This window comes from Arachis hypogaea, chromosome 18, assembly GCF_003086295.3.
Source record: "Arachis hypogaea cultivar Tifrunner chromosome 18, arahy.Tifrunner.gnm2.J5K5, whole genome shotgun sequence".
NCBI lineage: Eukaryota > Viridiplantae > Streptophyta > Magnoliopsida > Fabales > Fabaceae > Arachis > Arachis hypogaea.
Window position 1 is genome coordinate 41,140,459 of NC_092053.1, and position 22,684 is coordinate 41,163,142.

Consider the following 22,684-nt stretch of genomic DNA (forward strand, 5'->3'; position numbering starts at 1 on the left):
TATCCTTTCTCCTTCTTTCTTCATCCTTTCTTACTTTCTTCATCTACATTTCTTTAAATTCTCATCCATATTCTCTTTCAATTTTTTTTACTTATTGCATTTGCATACTTTTCTTCCTTGCATTTTAATTTTGTTCATGTTTTTATTTTCTTTTCTAAGTCTATTATTTTTTTATTGGTGTTAAATGTCCTTATTCAACTGTCGCATCTTTTCTTGCATTACTCTAGTGCTTCATAACTTGTTTTATTCTGATTCGGTAATATTATTTAAGTCAATGCTAATCTTTTATAATACTTGTATTCCTTTTGCATTGACATAAATTTATATTGTCTTTTATTACCTACTATCTCTTCCCCATTATTGCAATTTTTGCACTATTGATATGCCATTTGCTTCTACTGTTTTCTCACTTGCATGTTGTAACTACCATGTACTTGAAATCCTCATTATTTGGCATTAACCCAACCATATTTTAATTATTTTCTATCTTTGTTTCTGGGTTACTCTTCTTCCCTTTTCTCTTCTTTCAGGATGGCCATCAAGAAGGGAAACGGAAAACTTTTACATGGGGCGATAGACAAGTCCATCTGCCCAATCTTTAGAGAAAAGCATCAGTTGTAGCAACCCGTCCACCTGTACATCTCAGCATGCACCGAGGACGGTGCAATCTTTAAGTGTGGGGAGGTCGATACCGACTTTCGTGGGCTAGTTATTTTCTTCTCAACACCAATGTTTAATCCTCTTTGTTAATTAGTTGTCACATTTTCATGTTCGATTGCATGATTGCTTGATTTTGTGCATGTTCTTCTACCACTACTTGGTTGGAGTGATAAGTTCCTTTTCAAGACCTTTTTTTTATAGCATTTCACAAATTTAAATTAAAACTTTTTTGTTAAACTTGTTTGAAGATTGTAATTTGGAACATGATTTATAGCTAAGAACACACAACCTGTGAGATTTTGAGCTTAATTATATGGTTACATTATTTAACCATGATTTTTTATTCTTGTGTGTTTTCTTCTCTATGATTGCAATCTATAGTTTGTTCCATTCTATATGTCCATTGTCTAGTGTATTTGCATGCATACATATGATTGAGGCCATCAATTGTTATTAGCTCACTTATCCCAAATAGCCTACCATCCCATTTACCTTTGTTTGCCACTTTGAGCCTTCTTAGCCCCTATTTGTTCTTTATTTTACCACATCACTAGCCTTAAGCAGAAAAATAATTAATTATGCCATTTGAATCTTTGGTTAGCTTAAGATAGAGAGTGTGTGTCAACTAAGTGTGGGGAAATATGGAAACTTGGGTTGATGAGAATGTGTTGTGTTTTTACTGACAAATATTAGAAATTTGGGTGCCTACCCATGTGTAATCAGAAAAACCATATGCAATGATATATTATGTTTTTATTTGTGATAAATTTAAAAAAGAGAAAAAAAAAAGAGAAAAGAAAAGAAATAAATGAATAGGGGATAAAATCACCCCAATGCTATGTTCAATAAAAAGATCAATGCACATGTGATGGAATTAAAAATTGATGCATGAGTATGTGAAATATACAAAAGTGAGATTTTGGGTAGCTAGGCATGAATTTAGAATTATATAGAGTATGTGTATGTGTTAGGTGAGAATTTAGGTTAGTCAAAGATTCAAAGTATAACTCACTTGGCCATTGATAAACCACTATTTTATGGTTTATCTTATACTCAATTGAGTGGTTTTTTATTAACTCTTTACCCACTTATTCATACTATTTGCATGGTTTTATATTTCCTTCCTAATTATGTGTTTTGATTGAAAACATGCTTCTTTGATCTTATATTTGCTTATTATTAATCCTCTCTTATTATCATTAGATGCCTTGATATGTATGTTAAGTGTTTTCAGATATTATAAGGCAGGAATGGCTCAGAGGATAAAAAGGGAGCATGCAAAAGTGGAAGGAATACAAGAAGTTAGAGAAATTGCTAAGCTGTCCAGCCTGACCTCTTCGCACTCAAATGGCTATAACTTTAGCTACAGAGGTCCAAATGACGCAGTTCCAGTTGCGTTGGAAAGCTAACGTCTGGGGCTTCGATTTGATATATAATATGTTATAGTTTTCTGATGCTAGGCGATGCAACCGCGTGATCTATGCGGCCGCGTCGCAGTGACGGAAATCCAGCGTGGCAAAATTCGAAACCAGCGAATTCTGGACTGTTTCTGACCCAGTTTGCGGCCCAGAAAATACAGATTAGAGGCTATAAAGTGGGGGACTACATCTATTCACAAAAGAGGCTCTCACATTCACAATTTTTAGGAGTAGATGTAGTTTTTAGAGAGAGAGGTTCTCTCCTCTCTCTTAGGATTAGGATTTAGGATTTCTCTTAGTTTTAGGAGTGACTCTCAATCCCAGGTTTAACATTCTTTTACTTTATATTTATCTCTTACGTTCAGATACTTTAATGCTTATATTAGTTATGTTGCCTATTTTGGCTTATGCTACATTCATGTTATGATTTTCTTAATTAATATTATTTGAGGTATTTTCAGATTTAAGATTGCTTTGCTTATATTGATGCTTTTAATTTAATTTAGATATTTTTCTCCTTTTTGGCTTTGGTTAAGTGATTGGTAGTACTTGAGTTATCAAACTCAGCAAGTGATTGAAATTGGCAGATTTTGCTTTAGCTAGGATTGCTCTAACACTAGTCTCTCCACAGGAGTTGACTAGGACTTGAGAATCAAGCTAATCAGTCCACTTAACCTTCTTTTGTTTAATAAAGGCTGACCAAGTGGGAATAAAATCCAATTCTCTTCACACTTGATAAGGATAACTAGGATAGGAATTCCAATTCTTATACTTTGCCAAGAGATTTTATTATTATTATTTTATTTTACTTGTCATATAACATATTCCCACCTTACTTCCAAAACCCCCAATTTACAATCTTCATAACCAATAATAAGAACATACTTCCCTGCAATTCCTTGAGAAGACGACCCGAGGTTTAAATACTCGGTTATCAATTTTAAAAGAGGTTTGTTACTTGTGACAACCAAAACGTTTGTATGAAAGGACTTTTGAAGGTTTAGAAACTATACTTGCAACGAGGATTTATCCGCAAATTTCTAGACCACGCAAAAGTTCTCTCATCAAAATGGCGCCGTTGCCGGGGAATTGCAAACGTGTGCCTTATTATTGGTTATTGTAAATATTTGCTTTTTGCTTGTTTATTTGTTTTTATTTTTATTTTTATTTTTGCTTTTCCATAAATTAAGAGGTTATTTATTTTTATTTAGTTATTAAAAAAAATTTTCAAAAATTTGTTCTTAGTGTTCATCTTGATCTTCAAGTTGTTCTTCACGTTCATCTTGACCTTCAAGCTGTTCTTAGTTGTTTTCTTCGTTTTGATCTAAAAATTTGAAATTTGGTGTCATTTTATTGTTTTAAAATATTTTTAATTAATTTTTTCGAAAAAAAAATTTCAGATTTTTATTTTTAAAATTTTTATCTTATCTTATCTTATTTCAAAAATCAAATTTCAAAATTCATATTTAAAAATTTTCAAAATTTAAATTAAAAAATTTTCAAATTTCAAATTTCAAAATTCAAAAATTCAAATATCAAAAATTTAAAATTCAAATTTCAAAATTCAAATTCCAAAATTTCAAATTTCAAATTTCAAAATTTAATTTTCAAATTCAAAATTTAAATAACCTTTTAATTTAAATTTGTTTTTATTTTCATTTTTAATTTTTATTTTGCTACTATGAACTCTCACCCCTTTAGCTATGAGTCTGGTTACAATTATGTTGCAGGAAGAAGAAATTACAATGAGAACAGGCATCAAGGTTGGAACAATCAAAGATGGGAGGAGCCACAAGGATTTGATCAACCCTCATGGCAACAACCACCTCCAATGGACTATCAACAACCACCACCATATGCCTATGAACCCTTTCCTCAACATAACTTTGAACTACCACACTCACAAGCCAACTACCACCATTCACCTCCATATAACCCCAATCCTCAACCACCATACCAACCACCTTATGAGCCATATGAACCATATATAGAACCACCCCAATTCCAACCCAATTACTCCCAATCACCACCACTTTTCTTTGTATCATGTCCAAGTCCAGCAACCCGAGAAGCAGAGGTTCGCCTAACGGAAACAGTAAATAAATTTCAAACAACCATTCGACAACTGGAGCAAGTATTAATTCAATGGGCTTCTAAACGCTCAAATATACAAGGGTCAACCACAGCCCCATGTGGACAATTTCATGAAGGGCGTAGCATGAAGGAGATACTAGAGGCCCCAGTGGACAAGACAGAGAATGAATTCGTACTAGAACAAGTAGAACAAGCTGTCATTGTTCAAGAAGAAGAAGAAGTGGTTGAAGACTTAGGAGATGCAGAACCTCCATGGGAAAGTCCAGTCATAGAACCCTCTTCCAAGACGTTTGAAATTGATGCTAAGGAGGGTGTACAACCTCCAAGGCATATCACAGTTAAAGACTTGGAAGAGGTTGTTCAAGAGATGGAGATTCAAGAAGAAGAAGCACAACCTCCCATGCCTTGGAAAGCAATGAAGAGAAGATTGAATTGGAAGAAAGCTACCAAGAGGAAGAGGTTGAAATTGAAGAAGCTTGCAAAGAGGTGGTAATTATCAGAAAAGAGCACAAGGGAGTGGAGCTTGCAATTTCATTAAAAATGCCTCCCCTAAGTTGCCATCATCCTTCACAACATTCAAGTGGGTAAAATTCATATCCCTTAGCTTTCTAATTCCACTTGAATATGGGCTACTGGAGACGGATGGTCAACTTAGAGCTCTTTGTGACATTAAGAGTAAGAGAAAGATGGCCAGTGGTAAGAATTGTCCTGCAAGGTTCATTATGGTTGGAAGCTTTAAGTTTAAACGCAAAGGTTGGTGTAGAGCTCAATTGAATGGGTCTAGGAAGCTGTTTGGTAGCTGCAGTGAGAATTCAAATTACTTATTACCCGGCTGGAAAAATACAGATCCCGACAAAAATGGGTGTAAAAGCAAGGTTTGGGATCCTGGAATCTGTTCTAACATCCAACACCCCGGGAGCCTAAGAATCTTTTTGAATCTGCTCAAGGGTTTTACATGGCTAGTTTGGGACCCCAGAGGTTACTGGAATCACAAACACTGGTGAAGATTCCTGGATGAGTTCAAGCATAAGCCACCATAACAGGAAGCTCATCAAATGTCCAACTTAAGGACTTTAACTAAAAGTGCTAGGTGGGAGACAACCCACCATGGTATGATCGTTCATTTTGCAATTTTAATTTTATTTAGTTTTGTTTGTTTTTGAGATTTATTTTATTTTATTGAACCTGGAGTTTTGCATCACATTCATATTAACACTGCATTCTGCATATTTTTTTTCAGATTATCAAAAAAAAAAAAGTGCCACGCGACGCGACCGCATCAGCGACGCGTCTGCGTCGCAAGGAGAGAAGAGAAAATAAAAACGAACAGAGAGTCACGCTGGAGCGAGGCTGGAGGCGTGCCAGTGGCACAATTCATCCCACACGACCGCGTCGCTGACGCGTCCGCGTCGCAGGGGAATAATGGCCTCCCACGCGACCGCGTGCCCCACGCGGTCGCGTGACCTGGATTTCGACGTCAAAGGGTGCACGGCCGAAAGTTGAGCTAGAGTTGGGTTGGACTCGTGCTGGAAGCCTAAGCCTCACGATGCGAACGCGTGCCCCATGCGTCCGCGTCGTTTTTTTTTAAAAGACGGCCATTCACGCGATCGCATGCCCCACGCGATCGCGTCACCCAGATTTTTGGCAAAAAGAGTTTCAAACAGAGAGTTGCGCGACCGCGAGGCTGCACTCGCGCCAATCGCACAAAACAGGCCACGCGATCGCATGACCCATGCGTTCGCGTCATCTGACCTTGTCACGCACCGCGCGACCGCGTCACTCACGCGTCCGCGTCACAAGCGGCGCACAGAATATCCAGATCAGCCAATTTTTCTTATCTTTTCTTTTCTAATCCTTATTTTTCTTATCTTTTCTTATTTCTTTCTTCTTCCTTTCTTATTTTCTTTCACCTCCATTCTATTTTATTTTATTTACATATTTTTATTCATTGCATTTTAAATTTGTGCATATTTTTATTTTCTTTTCTGAATTTTTTATTTTTCTATTGGTGTTAAAAAATTTTTTTTCAACTGTTGCATCTTTTTTTGAATTTATTTTGGTAACTTGTTTTACACTGTGGGCTGATATTAATTATCTGCCAATGCTAATCTTTTATGATACTTGCACTCCATTTGCATTGACATGAGCTTGTATTGATACTTCCATTACCCACACTCCTCTCCTATGTTACAAATTTTGTATCACTGGCATGCCATGGCTTCTATTGTTTTCTCTCTTGCATGTTGTAGCTACCATGTAATTGAGACCCTTATCATTTGGCATTAACCCAAACATCATTTATTTTCTTATCTCTATTATTGGGTTACCTTTCTTCCCTTTTTCTTTCAGGATGGCCACCAGGAAGAGAACCGGAAGACGCTTAAAAGGGAAGACAAACAAGTCCATCTGCACAATCCTTAGAGAAAAGCAACAGTTGAAGCAACCCGTCCACCTGCACATCTTAGCATGCACCGAGGACGGTGCAATCTTTAAGTGTGGGGAGGTCGATACCGATCTCCATGGGTTAGTTACCTTCTTCTCAACGCCATTGTTTTATTTTCTTTGTTTGTTCATTGTTACATTTGCATGATTGATTGCATATTTGTTTGATTTTTGCATATTTTACCACTTGGTTAAAGTAATATTTTTTTTTTCAAGAAACCTTTTAGAAAATTTCACTAATTTGAATAAAATTTAATGTTACACTTGTTTGAAGAAATATTATACTGGAACATGGTTTAGAGCTCGAACACACAAAACCTGTGAGATTTTGAGCCTATTTGAATTAGTTGCATTTTTCAACCAATATTTTATTTTTGATGTGTGTTTTTTCTCTCTAAAATTGTGATCTTTGTCTTGCTTAATTCTACATTTCCATGGTTTGATGTATGCATGCACCTATATGATTGAGGCCTTTGTTTCACTGAGTTTACATACCCATATGGCCTTAACCCTTCATTATCCCTTGCAAACCAATTTGAGCCTATTATACCCCTTTGTTCTTTACTTTAGCACATCATTAACTCTAAGCGGAAAATAATAATGTCCTTAATTTGAATCCTTGGTTAGCTTAGACTAGTGAGAGTGCTCATGAATTAAGTGTGGGGAAAAGTGGGTTTGGAAACATTTGGTTTGAGAATTGAGTATGTTAGAATTTTCTGAAAATAAAAAAAAATGTTGAGAATATGTTCATGCATTCAATACTTTAATCATATGCATTAAAAAAAATAAAGGAGAAAAAGAAAAGAAAAAAAAGCAATTAAGCAAAAAGGGGACAAAATGCCCCAAAGTAAGTGGTGAAAGCAATGCATATGAGTTGTACTTGAAATTATAATGCATGAATATGTGAAAAACATGGTTAATGGATGGTTAGATGTTGTATTATGATTACATGGATTGTTTAAGTTAGGTGGGAAAAGTTTAAGTTAATTAAGGATTCAAATTTTAGTCCACTTGGCCAAATACAATCCTACCTTGACCTTAACCCCATTACAACCCTTAAAAGACCTCTTGATATGTGTATCTGTGCATTAAATTTGTGTTGATTGTTAGATGAAAAGCAAGCCTTAGAAAGCAAGGTTAGTAGAAGAATTGAGAGAATCGAACCTTAAACACCTGAGTGATTAGAGTGTATACACTACTAGTAAGGGTTCGATGCTCAAATCCTTGTTCCCTGCTTTCATAAGCTATTTTCTTCTTGCAAGTCTATTTGTACTTCATTTTCATGATTTGAATTAGTATTTGTTCTTAAAAGATTTGTTTACTTTTAACCAATTAGGTAGAAACATTTTGCATGTAGTTGCATTCATATAGATAGGTTGCATTTCATACATTCTACCATTCCTCTTCATCTTTATAGTTTCTCTTGAGCTTAGCATGAGGACATGCTAGTGTTTAAGTGTGGGGAGGTTGATAAACCACTATTTTATGGTTTATCTTGTACTCAATTGAGTGGTTTTTTATTAACTCTTTACCCACTTATTCATACTATTTGCATGGTTTTATATTTCCTTCCTAATTATGTGTTTTGATTGAAAACATGCTTCTTTGATCTTATATTTGCTTATTATTAATCCTCTCTTATTACCATTAGATACCTTGATATGTATGTTAAGTGTTTTCAGATATTATAAGGCAGGAATGGCTCAGAGGATAAAAAGGGAGCATGCAAAAGTGGATGGAATACAAGAAGTTAGAGAAATTGCTAAGCTGTCCAGCCTGACCTCTTCGCACTCAAACGGCTATAACTTTAGCTATAGAGGTCCAAATGACGCGGTTTCAGTTGCGTTGGAAAGCTAACGTCCGGGGCTTCAATTTGATATATAATATGTTATAGTTTCTCTGACGCTAGGTGACGCGACCACGTGATCCATGCGGCCGCGTCGCAGTGACGGAAATCCAGCGTGGCAAAATTCGAAACCAGCGAATTCTAGACTATTTCTGACCCGGTTTGCGGCCCAGAAAATACATATTAGAGGCTATAAAGTGAGGGACTACATCCATTCACAAAAGAGGCTCTTACATTCACAATTTTTAGGAGTAGATGTAGTTTTTAGAGAGAGAGAGAGGTTCTCTCCTTTCTCTTAGGATTAGGATTTAGGATTTCTCTTAGTTTTAGTAGCGACTCTCAATCCCAGGTTCAACGTTCTTTTACTTTATATTTATCTCTTACGTTCAGATACTTTAATGCTTATATTAGTTATGTTGCCTATTTTGGCTTATGCTACATTCATGTTATGATTTTCTTAATTAATATTATTTGAGGTATTTTCAGATTTAAGATTGCTTTGCTTATATTGATGCTTTTAATTTAATTTAGATATTTTTCTCCTTTTTGGCTTTGGTCAAGTGATTGGTAGTACTTGAGTTATCAAACTCAGCAAGTGATTGAAATTGGCAGATTTTGCTTTAGCTAGGATTGTTCTAACACTAGTCTCTCCACAGGAGTTGACTAGGACTTGAGAATCAAGCTAATCAGTCCACTTAACCTTCCTTTGTTTAATAAAGGCTGACCAAGTGGGAATAAAATCCAATTCTCTTCACACTTGATAAGGATAACTAGGATAGAAATTCCAATTCTTATACCTTGCCAAGTGATTTTATTATTATTATTTTATTTTACTTGTCATATAACATATTCCCACCTTACTTCCAAAAACCCCCAATTTACAATCTTCATAACCAATAATAAGAACATACTTCCCTGCAATTCCTTGAGAAGACGACCCGAGGTTTAAATAATCAGTTATCAATTTTAAAAGGGATTTGTTACTTGTGACAACCAAAACGTTTGCACGAAGGGATTTCTGTCGGTTTAGAGACTATATCTACAACGCGACTGTTTTTATGACATTCTTTACTTGCAAAAATCCTAACGTCAGCCATACATGTATCCTCACCCTTACCTTAGCCCCATTACAACCTTAAATAGCCCTCATGATGTTTGCATTTGTACACTAAATATTTGCTGATTGGTTAGATGAAGAACAAAATTTTAGAAAGCATGACTAGAGAAGAGTAGAGTGGATTAACCCTAGACACTTGAGCGATTAGAGTGTATATACACTTCCAGTGAGGGTTCAATACTTGATTCTATGTTCCCGGCTTTCATGAGCTATCTTCTTACAAGTTTACTTGTCTCTTATTGTGTGATTTGAATTAGTGGAATCTAAGTAATGTTTGTCTTGGAGAATTTGTTTACTTTTAACCAAGTAGGTAGAAGTATTTTTGCATGTAGTTGCATTTATATAGATAGGTCGCATTTCATAAATTCCACCATTTCCTCTTCACTGCTTTGTAGCTTCTCCTGAGCTTAGCATGAGGACATGCTAATGTTTAAGTATGGGGAGATTTGATGCACCACTATTTCGTGGTACATTTTGTACTTAATTGAGTGGATTTTATCCACTAAACTCATACTTATTCATATAATTTGCAACGTTTTACATTTTCCTTCCTAATTATGTGCTATGATTGAAAACATACTTCTTTGGCCTTAAATTACTAATTTTAATCCTCTCTTATTACCATTCGATGCCTTGATATGTGTGTTAAGTGATTTCAGGATTTATAGGACAGGAATGGCTTAGAGGATGGAAAGGAAGCATGCAAAAGTGGAAGGAATACAAGAAATCGAAGGAATTGCTAAGCTGTCAAGCCTGACCTCTTCATACTAAATCGATCATAACTTGAGCTACAGAGATCCAAATGAGGCGGTTCTAGTTGCGTTGGAAAGCAAACATCTGGGGCTTCAAAATGATATGCAATTTGCCATAGTTTCCATGCAGTTAGATGACGCGCACGCGTGAAGTACGTGTACATGTGACCTTGCCAAAGTTCATCGACGCGTACACGTAGCCACGTGCTGGACGTATCAGAAATTACTGGGGGCGATTTCTGGGCTGTTTTGGCTCATTTCCAAGCCCGAAAAATAAAGATTAGAGGCTGTAGAGTGGAGGAATCAATCATTCATTCATTCTCTTCTCATTCATTCACTTTACACATTTGTTAGGTTTTAGATGTAGTTTTCTGCAAGTGTAGGTTTTAGGGTTCTTAGGTTTAATTCTTCCTAATTTCAAATTTCTATCTTAATTTAATTAGTTTCTCTTCTACTTTTATTTGTCTTAGCATTCTAGTCTATTTAATTCCCTTGTTGATTACTTTATGTTGCCAATTTAGTTTACGAATTCTCATGTTAGATTTGATTTTCTATTTAATGTAATTTGAGGTATTTCATATTTATTGCTTCTTCTATTTTTTGTTAGTCATTGATGTTTGTAATTGGTTGTTTGGATTTAATATTCCTTGCTAGTTTTCTATGTTTTTATGTTATGCCTCCCAAATATTTGATAAAATGCTTAATTGGATTTTAGTGTAGATTTCTCTCCTCTTGGCTTTGGTTGAGTAATTGGAGACTCTTGAGTTATCAAACTCCTTTGTTGATTGATAATTGAAAGTTGCTAGTTGATTTGGATCCCTCTAAAGCTAGTCTTTCCTTAAGAGTTGACTAGGACTTGAGGAATCAAATTGATTTATCCACTTGACTTTTCTTCACAGTTAGAGGTTAACTAAGTAGGAGCAATGGACAATTGATGTCACAATTGATAAGGATAGCTAGGATAGACTTCTAATTCTCATACCTTGCCAAGAACTTTCTTAGCTATTAGTTTACTTTCTTGTCATTTAAATTCCTTGTTCAACCTTTCAAAAATCCAAAAAGATACTTTTCCATAACCAATAATAGATACACCTCCCTGCAATTCCTTGAAAGACGACCCGAGGTTTAAATACTTCGGTTATTATTTTTATTTGTGTTTGTTACTTGTGACAAACAATTAATTTTTGTATGAAAGGATTTTTTGTTGGTTTAGAAACTATACTAGCAACGAGAATTTATTGTGAAATTTTTTACTAGCAAAAATCCGTTCATTAAAATGCTCTATCATCAGTGAAAGGAGCTCAGTGGAAGAGGGATGCTCAAGGCAAGCCTATCCAACTGAGAAGGCTTGACCTCAAGCCAGTAGCTAGAGGATGGTTGGAATTTATCCAATACTCTATCATCCCTACTAGCAATTGGTCAGAAGTGACCATTGACAGAGCCATCATGATTCATTGCATCATGATTGGAAATTAGGTGGAGGTACATGAGGTAATAGCTCAAGAGTTGTACAAGAAAGCTGAAAAGCCTTCCCTCTTAGTAAGGTTGGCCTTCCCCTACCTTATCTGTCACTTATGTAATTCAGCTGGAGTTATCATAGAAGGAAACATTCCTATTGAGGAGGACAAGCCCATCACCAAGAGGAGGATGGAGCAAACTAGAGAGTTAGCACATGGACCATAGCAAGATCACGTGGAGCTACCTCAACAAGAAATCCCTGAGATGCTTCAAAGGATGTATTTTCCTCTCTAAGGCTATTGGGACCAATTGCACACTTCTCTAGGAGAATTGAGCTCCAGTATGGATCAACTAAGGATGAGACATCAAGAGCATTCCACCATCCTCCATGACATAAGAGAAGATCGAAGAGCCATGAGGGAAGAACAAAGAGTTATGAGGGAAGAACAACAGACGCAAGGGCGTGACAGAGAGGAAATCAAGCACTCTATTGGATCCTCCAGAAGGAGTAATGACCGCCATCACTAAGGTGGATTCGTTCCCTTTACTCCCCTGTTGCCTATGTTAATTTTTTTTCTGTTTTTCATGTATTTTGTTTTATTATCTGTTTCTAGTGCATGATCATCTTTCTTTATGTCTTAAAGCTATGAATAATCCATGTATCTCTCACCTTGCTTAAAAGAAAAATTATTTCAATTGTAAAAGAAAAGTAAGATGCATGAATTTCATTGTAAAAGAAAAATTATTTTAATTGAAAAAGAAAAAGAAAATTATATATTAAGAATAGTTCAATTATTTGATGTGGTGGCATTTCTTTTGCTTTCTGAATGTATGAATGAATAGTGCATATTTGATGTTGGAGTTAAGAATGTTGGCTCTTAAAAGAATGATGATAAAAGTAAGTGAAGTATTATTGGTAATCTGAAAAATCCAAAAATTGATTATGGAAGCAAGAAAAAGCAACATAAAGTAATAAAAGAAAAAAAAATGTATATTCGAAAAAAAAAGAGCAAGTAGAAAAAGAAAGAAACAGAAAAAGCCAATAGCTCTTTAAACCAAGAGGCAAGAGCAAGGATCCAAGGCTTTGAGCATCAATGGTTAGGAGGGCCTAAATGAAGAAAGATCTTGGCCTAAACAGTTCAAAAGAGCTGCTTCCCTAACTATATGCTTGTGGTGTGAAGGTGTCAAGTTAAAAGCTTGAGACTGAGCAGTTAAAGTCATGATCGAAAGCAAAGAGTGTGCTTAAGAACTTTGGATACCACTGCCTGGGGATTCTAGCAAAGCTAAATCACAATCTAAAAGGGTTCACCCAGTTAAAGTGTCTGTGGCATTTATGTATCCGGTGGTAATACTGGAAAACAAAGTTCTTAGGGTCACGGCCAAGACCCTAAAGAATCTGTGTTCAAGAATAAAAAAGAACTTAACTAAGAGAATCAATAATATCATCTGGATTCTAATTTCCTAAAGGTACCAATCATTTTGAGCTTCAATGAAAAGTGAGATACCAAAACTATTCAGAAGCAAAAAGCTACTAGTCCCGCTCATCTAATTGAATCTGAGCTTCATTGAGAACTCTAAGATTTATTGTATCCTTCTCTCCTTTTTATCCTACTTTATTTTTGGTTGCTTGCGGACAAGCAACAGTTTAAGTTTGGTGTTCTGAGGAGCGAATATTTTATACGCTTTTTGGCATCATTTTCATATAGTTTTTAGTATGTTTTGTTTAAGTTTTATTATGTTTTCATAGGTTTTAGTGCAAAATTAACATTTTTGGATTCTACTTTGAGTTTTTGTATTTTATGGTGATTTCAGGTATTTTCTGGCTGAAATTGAGGAGCTTGAGCAAAAGTCTGATTCAGAAGCAGAGAAAGGACTGCAGATGCTATTAAGATCTGACCTCTGTACACTCAAAAGAGCTTTTCTAGAGCTACATAAGTCCAAATGGAACGCTCTTAACAGATATGGAAATCTAACATCCAGGGCTTTTCAGAAATATATAATATTCTATACTTTGCTTCGAAAATGAGGGCCCAAAATTGGCGTTCAACACCAGCCTCCAGCCCCATCTCTGGCGTTCAATGCCTAAAGGGGAGTAGCTGGCATTGAAACACCCTAAAGGGAGCCCAGAGGTGGCATTCAATGCCCCTAAGGAGTACTAGCTCATGGGAGATACTCAATCTCAGTCCAAACACTCACCAAGTGGGCTCCCGGAGTAGATTTTCTCACTACAAGACTAGTTTATCTTATTTTCTGTAATCCTTAGTTACTAGACTAGTATAAATATAACAAAGATCACCATTGTTAAGGACTTTTAAACCTTTTGATCTTTGCTCATTCGAACCTTTTATTATTATTTTCTGTACAGTATGAGTCACTAACCTCCTAAGGTTAAGGTTAAGAGCTCTGCTGAGTTTCATGGATCAATAATATTACTGTTTTCATTCAATATGTCTGATTTTGTTCTCTTATGCAACCTCGTTCTTCATCTTATGAATTGAGGGTGACCCGTGACAATTAGCCTTGTTCTACATTGTTTCTGTGTGATTCCTGACCTGGATAGCATTGAACTAAAGCTAGAGATTGCATTGCGAATTCCAATAGAGCATCTTAGCAACTTTGGATATGTGACATATAATCCTGTTGACTATGGATGTGTGAAGTCTCTGTGGCCTTAAGGCTAGAGTCAGAGAAGCAGCACTTTCTGATCCAGAAGATCTGCCTTGTCTGTCACACCTTGAGTAGGATCGTGAAGGGGAGTGGACTGCTTAGAGCTTCATCTTCTTCTACAGTGAGAAACCTAGAGGTGGCTTGATGATAGGACATGAGTCATCTCAACGTGGTGGATTACTACAGTAGAGGAGGTTAACTTGATGAGAGGACATGGGTTAATCATTTATGGCTACCATTGAAGGAATCAGAAGGTTATTAAAGAAGACAGTAAGAAAAGTTAATCCGGAAAGACAAAGCATCTCCAAAGCCTCAACCATTGTATTACCATTGAATTCTCGTCTCATTAGTAAAATTTTATTTATTTAATTTGTTTTATGCTTTTTCCTTGACAACTTATAATTTTCTATCCGCCTAACTAAGATCTGCAAGGTGTCCACTGCTTGCTCAAACCAACAATCTCCATGGGATCGACCCTCACTCACTTGAGGTATTACTTGGATGACCCAGTATACTTGCTGGTCTATCTGTGTGAATTCTCTGAGGTAGTTTCGTGCACCATCATTCTTCATCTCATGAATTGAGGATGAACCGTGACATTCATCCTTGTTCTACTTGGGTTCCATGCGAGTCCTGACCCGGAAAGCATTGAGCAAAAGCTGGACATTACATTGCAGATTCCAAGAGCGTACTTGGGAAACTTTGGATATGGGACATAAAATCCCATTGACCATGGGTTATTGAGGTCTCTGTGGGGTTAAGGCTAGAGTCAGAGAAGCAGCGTTCCCTGATCCGGAAGATCCGACCTTGTCTGTGGCGTTTTGAGTAGGATCGCGAAGGGGAGTGGATTGCTTAGGGCTTCACCTTCGGCCATAGTGGGAAGCCATGAGTTAACTTGATGAGAGGACATGAGTTGCTCAGATATGGTGGACTGCTATGGTTTAGAAGAGATTAATTTGAATAGATGACATGAGTTAATCACGTACAGCTGCCATTGAAGGAATCATTCGTTATTGATGTAAACAATAAGAAAATTTAATCTGGAAAGAATCCGGATCTCTGAAGCCTTAACTGAATATCGATCATTGTTTTCACACCAGCCTGGTATTTCATTCTTTACTATTTTATTTATGCTTTCAAACAAACAACCATCTTTTCTAATCGTCTGACTAAGATCTACAAGATAGCCATTGCTTGCTCAATCTGACAATCTCCATGGGATTCGGCCCACACTTACCTGAGGTATTACTTGGACGACCCGGTGCACTTACCGGTTCATCTGTGTGAAACGTGCAAGTTCAATTTCAAGCACCACATACCCAGATCCCTAAGATGAAGAAGAAAACAAATCCTTGAAATTGAAATCAATACGTTATCAAAATAAATTAGAAATAGTATTAATCCATGGAATAAATAGAGCTCCTAACCTTAACCAATGAGGTTTAGTGGCTCATGACTCAGAGAGAAAACTAGGGTTCTAAAAAGTGTAAACTGTAGAATGAAATCCGTAAGTGAGAGAAGATTCCCGAAGAGCTAAATATTTTCTCTTTTATATCTAACCTAACTTGATTTTAAACTAAAATAAAACAATAAATTCTAAACTTAAAAGATTTTGTTTGTAAATAAAAATAGCTAAAACAAAATAAAATATAACAATTAAAAGCCAAATCCAACTAAAGATGCTCCTCCTTTGATTCTGTCTTCCTGGCGCTAAATGCCAGCCTTGGCGTTTAGCGCCCTAATGGGCAGAGAGCTTCCTTTTGCTACTGACTTGCTTCCGCTAAACGCCAGGCTTGGCACGTTTTACAAGGCTTCTGGTACTAAATGCCCAGGTCCGCTGGTGCACGAAATTGTGATCATCAACAATGGCGCCAAAGGACTTGGAGCTCTCAAATGTGAATCACACTTTGTCACAATTCCGCACAACTAACCAGCAAGTGCACTGGGTCGTCCAAGTAATACCTTACGTGAGTAAGGGTCGATCCCACAGAGACTGTCGGCTTGAAGCAAGCTATGGTCACCTTGTAAATCTCAGTCAGGCGAATTCAGATGGTGATGGAGAATTGATAATTAAAAGATAAATAAAACATAAAATAAAGATAGAGATACTTATGTAATTCTTTGGTTGGAATTTCAAATAAGCATATGAAGATGCTTTGTTCCTCCTGAACCTCTGCTTTCCTATTGCCTTCTTCCAATCATTCATACTCCTTTCCATGGCAAGCTTTATGTTGGGCATCACCGTTATTAATGGTTACTTCCCGTCCTCTCAGTGAAAATGTTCTACGCACGCTGTCACCGCACGGCTAATTATCTGTCGGTTCTCGATCATGTTGGAGTAGGATACATTGATCCTTTTGCGTTTGTCATACGCCCAACAATCGCGAGTTTGAAGCTCGTCACAGTCATCCCTTCCCAGATCCTACTCAGAATACCACAGACAAGGTTTAGATGTTCCAGATCTTAGGAATGGCCGCCAATAATTCTAGCCTATACCATGAAGGTTCTAATCTTAGATTAGAAACCCAAGAGATACACATTCAAGCTTGTTTGCATGTAGAACGGAAGTGGTTGTCAGTCACACGTTCATAGGTGAGAATGGTGATGAGTGTCACATAATCATCACATTCATCATGTTCTTGGGTGCGAATGAATATCTTGGAGAAGAAATATACTTGAGTTGATTAGAAAAACAATAGTACTTTGCATTAATTCATGAAGAACAGCAGAGCTCCACACCTTAATCTATGGTGTGTAGAAACTCCACCGTTGAAAATACAAAAGTGATAATGGTGTAAGCATGGCCGAATGGCCAGCCTCCAAGGTCTAGGGACTAAACGTCCAAAGATGTGTGTCAAATACAATAGTAAAAGGTCCTATTTATAGAGAACTAGTAGCCTAGGGTTACAGAAATAAGTAATTAATGCATAAATCTTCTTCCGGGCCCACTTGGTGTGTGCTTGGGCTGAGCATTGATGCTTCCATGTGTAGAGACTTTTCTTGGAGTTAAACGCCAGCTTTTGTGCCAGTTTGGGCGTTTAACTCCAGCTTTTATGCCAGTTCTGGCGTTTTGACGCCAGAATTCTTAAGCTGAATTGGAACGCCGGTTTGGGCCATCAAATCTTGGGCAAAGTATAGACTATTATATATTGCTGGAAAGCCCAGGATGTCTACTTTCCAACGCAATTGAGAGCGCGCCAATTGGGCTTCTGTAGCTCCAGAAAATCCGCTTCGAGTGCAAGGAGGTCAGAATCCAACAGCATCTGCAGTCCTTTTTCAGCCTCTGAATCAGATTTTTGCTCAGGTCCCTCAATTTCAGCCAGAAAATACCTGAAACCACAGAAAAATACACAAACTCATAGTAAAGTCCAAAAATGTAATTTTTAAATAAAAACTAATAAAAATATAATAAAAACTAATTAAAATATACTAAAAATATACTAAAAACAATGCCAAAAATCGTATAAATTATCCGCTCATCACAACACCAAACTTAAATTGTTGCTTGTCCCCAAGCAACTGAAAATTATATAGGATAAAAAGAATAGAATATACAATGAATTCCAAAAACATCTATGAAGATCAGTATTAATTAGATGAGCGGGGCTTGTAGCTTTTTGCTTCTGAACAGTTTTGGCATCCCCCTTTATCCTTTGAAGTTCAGAATGATTGGCTTCTATAGGAACTCAGAATCCAGATAGTGTTATTGATTCTCCTAGTTAAGTATGTTGATTCTTGAACACAGCTACTTTATGAGTCTTGGCCGTGACCCAAAGCATTTTATTTTCCAGTATTACCACCGGATACATAAATGCCACAGACACATAACTGGGTGAACCTTTTTAGATTGTGACTCAGCTTTGCTAGAGTCCCCAATTAAAGGTGTTCAGAGCTCTTAAGCACACTCTTTTTGCTTTTGGACCACGACTTTAACTGCTCAGTCTCAAGTTTTCACTTGACACCTTCACGCCATAAGCACATGGTTAGGGATAGCTTGGTTTAGCCGCTTAGGCCAGGATTTTATTCCTGTGGGCCCTCCTATCCACTGATGCTCAAAGCCTTGGATCCTTTTTATTTTACCCTTGCCTTTTGGTTTAAAGGGTTATTGGCTTTTTCTGCTTGCTTTTCTTTCTCTTCTTTTTTTTTCTTCTTTTTTTTCGCATATATTTTTTTCTGCAAGCTTTTCACTGCTTTTTCTTGCTTCAAGAATCAATTTTATGATTTTTCAGATCATCAAATAACAATTTTAACAAGCATTCATTCAGAAAGACAAAAGTATTGCCACCACATCAAAATAATTAAACTGTTTTAAAATTCGAAATTCATGCACTTCTTTTTCAATTAAAAACATTTTTCATTTAAGAAAGGTTATGGATTCATTTTCATAGCTTTAAGGCATAGACACTTAGACACTAATGATCATGTAATAAAGACACAAATATAAATAAGCATAATTTTCGAAAAACAGAAAATAAAGAACAAGGAGATTAAAGAACGGGTCCACCTTAGTGATGGCGGCTTGTTCTTCCTCTTGAAGATCTAATGGAGTGCTTGAGCTCCTCAATGTCTCTTCCTTGCCTTTGTTGCTCCTCTCTCATGGTCCTTTGGTCTTCTCTAATTTCATGGAGAAGGATGGAATGCTCTTGGTGCTCCACCCTTAGTTGTCCCATATTGGAACTTAATTCTCCTAGGGAGGTGTTGATTTGCTCCCAATAGTTTTGTGGAGGAAAATGCATCCCTTGAGGCATCTCAGAGATTTCATGATGAGGAATTTCCTCATGCTCTTGTCCATGAGTGGGATCTCTTGTTTGCTCCATCCTTTTTTAGCTTAAAAGGGACCTCGGGGATCACCTTCTTCTTGGCCACAACTTCATAGAAGTGGTCTTGATGCACCCTTGAGAGGAATCTCTCCATCTCCCATGACTCGGAGGTGGAAGCTTTTGCCTTTCCTTTCCTCTTTCTAGAGGTTTCTCCGGCCTTTGGTGCCATAAATGGTTATGAAAAAACCAAAAAGCTTTAGCTTTTACCACACCAAACTTAGAAGGTTTGCTCGTCCTCGAGCAAAAAAAGAAAAAAAGAGAGTAGAAGAAGAAGAAATAGAGGAGGTGGAGGGGGCTTAGTGGTTCGGCCAAGGGGGATAGGTAGTGTGTATGTTGTGTGAAAATGAAGGAGTGAAGATGGGTTTATATAGGAGTGGAGAGGGGGTATGGTTTGGCCATTATGGGTGGATTTGGGTGGGAAAGTAGTTTGAATTTGAATGGTGAGGTAGGTGGGGTTTTATGAAGGATGGATGTGAGTGGTGAAGAGAATAGTGGGATTTGATAGGTGAGGGATTTTTGGGGAAGAGGTATTGAGGTGATTGGTGAATGAGTGAAGAAGAGAGAGAGAGGTGGGGTAGGTGGGGATCCTGTGTGGTCCACAGATCCTGAGGTGTCAATGATTTCTCATCCCTGCACCATGTAGCGTGCAAAACGCCCCTTGCTGCCAATCCTGGCGTTAAACGCCAGGCTGCTGCCCATTTCTAGCGTTTAACGCCAACTTCTTGCCCATTCCTGGCGTTAATGCCAGTCTGGTGCCCATTTCTGTCGTTAAACACCCAGAATGGTGCCAGACTGGGCGTTTAATGCCCATTCTGCTACCCTTACTGGCGTTTAAACGCCAGTAAGTTTCTCCTCTAGGGTGTTCTATTTTTCATTCTGTTTTTCCTTCTGTTTTTACTTTTTCAATTGTTTTTGTGACTTCACATGATCATCAACCTACAGAAAACATAAAATAACAAAAGAAAAAAGAAATTCAATATAGATAGTTAAAGATTGGGTTGCCTCCCAACAAGCGCTTCTTTAATGTCAATAGCTTAACATTGGCTCTCATGGAGCCTCACAGATGTTTAGAGCAATGTTGGAACCTCCCAACACCAAACTTAGAGTTTAAATGTGGGGGTTCAACACCAAACTTAAAGTTTGGTTGTGGCCTCCCAACACCAAACTTAGAGTTTGACTGTGAGAGCTCTGTTTGACTCTGTATTGAGAGAAGCTCTTCATGCTTCCTCTCCATGGTTACAGAGGGATATCCTTTAGCTTTAAACACAAGGGAGTCTTCATTCACTTGAATGATCAATTCTCCTCTGTTAACATCAATCACAGCTTTTGCTGTGGCTAGAAAGGATCTGCCAAGGATGATGGATTCATCCATACACTTTCCAGTCTCTAGGATTATGAAATCAGCAGGGATGTAATGGTCTTCAACCTTTACCAAGATATCCTCTACAAGTCCATAAGCTTGTTTCTTTGAATTGTCTGCCATCTCTAGTGAGATTCTAGCAGCTTGTACGTCAATGATCCCTAGCTTCTCCATTACAGAAAGAGGCATAAGGTTTATACTTGACCCCAGGTCTCACAGAGCCTTTTCAAAGGTCATGGTGTCTATGGTACAAGGGATGAAGAATTTTCCAGGGTCTTGTCTCTTCAGAGGTAATTTCAGCCTAGTCAAGTCATCCAGTTCTTTGATGAGCAATGGAGGTTCATCCTCCCAAGTCTCATTACCAAACAACCTGGCATTTAGCTTCATGATTGCTCCAAGGTACTTAGCAACTTGCTCTTCAGTAACATCTTCATCCTCTTTAGAGGAAGAATACTCATCAGAGCTCATGAATGGCAGAAGTAAATTCAATGGAATCTCTATGGTCTCTGTGTGAGCCTCAGATTCCCATGGTTCCCCATCAGGGAACTCCATGGAGGCCAGTGGACGTTCATTGAGGTCTTCCTCAGTGGAGATCACTGCCTCTTCCTCCTCTCCAGGTTCGGCCATGTGGGTTGTGGTTATGGCCTTGCACTCTCTTTTTGGATTCTCTTCTGTATTGCTTGGGAGAGTACTAGGAGAGAGTTCAGTAACTTTCTTACTCAACTGACCCACTTGTGCCTCTAAATTTCTAATGGAGGACCTTGTTTCAGTCATGAAACTTTGAGTGGTTTTGATTAGATCAGAGACTATGGTTGCTAAGTCAGAGGGGCTCTGCTTAGAATTCTCTGTCTATTGCTGAGAAGATGATGGAAAAGGCTTGCTATTGCTAAACCTGTTTCTTCCACCATTACTATTGTTGAAACCTTATTGAGGTCTCTGTTGATCCTTCTATGAGAGATTTGGATGATTTCTCCATGAAGGATTATAGGTGTTTCCATAGGGTTCTCCCATGTAATTCACCTCTTCCATTACTGGGTTCTCAGGATCATAAGCTTCTTCTTCAGAGGAAGCTTCTTTAGTACTGCCTGTTGCTACTTGTATTCCAGACAGACTCTGAGAGATCATATTAACTTGTTGAGTTAATGTCTTGTTCTGAGCCAATATGGCATTCAGAGTATCAATCTCAAGAACTCCTTTCTTCTGAGTTGTCCCATTAATCATAGGATTCCTTTCAGAAGTGTACATGAATTGGTTATTTGTAACCATTTCAATGAGTTCCTGAGCTTCTGCAGGCGTCTTCTTCAGATGAAGAGATCCTCCAGCAGAGCTATCCAATGACATCTTGGATAGTTCAGACAGACCATCATAGAAGATACCTATGATGCTCCATTCAGAAAGCATGTTAGAAGGACACCTTCTGATCAATTTCTTGTATCTTTCCCAAGCTTCATAGAGGAATTCTCCTTCCTTTTGTCTGAAGGTTTGGACTTTCACTCTAAGCTTGCTCAGTTTTTGAGGTGGAAAGAACTTTGCCAAGAAGGCATTGACTAGCTTTTCCCAAGAGTTCAGGCTTTCTTTGGGTTGTGAATCCAACCATGTCCTAGCTTTGTCTCTTACAGCAAAAGGGAAGAGCATAAGTCTGTAGACTTCAGGGTCAACCCCATTAGTCTTGACAGTGTCACAGATTTGCAAGAATTCAGCTAAAAACTGATGAGGATCTTCCAATGGAAGTCCATGAAACTTGCAATTCTGTTGCATCAGAGAAACTAATTGAGGCTTAAGCTCAAAGTTATTTGCTCCAATGGCAGGGATTGAGATGCTTCTCCCATAAAAGTCGGGAGTAGGTGCAGTAAAGTCACCAAGCACCTTCCTTGCATGGTTGGCATTGTTGTTTTCGGCTGCCATGGTTTCTTCTTCCTTGAAAAGCTCTGTTAGGCCCTCTAGAGAGAATTGTGCATTAGCTTCTCTTAGCTTTCTCTTCAAGGTCCTTTCAGGTTCAGGATCAGCTTGAATAAGTATGCCTTTATCTTTGTTCCTGCTCATATAAAAG

At 37.6% G+C, this 22,684-nt stretch overlaps 1 non-coding gene across 1 annotated transcript; it reads left to right on the forward strand.

The window, feature by feature from the left end:
• The first annotated feature begins 22,029 nt into the window (after window positions 1-22,029).
• On the forward strand, window positions 22,030-22,137 carry LOC112774498 (small nucleolar RNA R71). Its single transcript, XR_003188986.1, has one exon. It is a non-coding gene; the product is annotated as a small nucleolar RNA R71 (small nucleolar RNA).
• The last annotated feature ends 547 nt before the right edge of the window (window positions 22,138-22,684 follow it).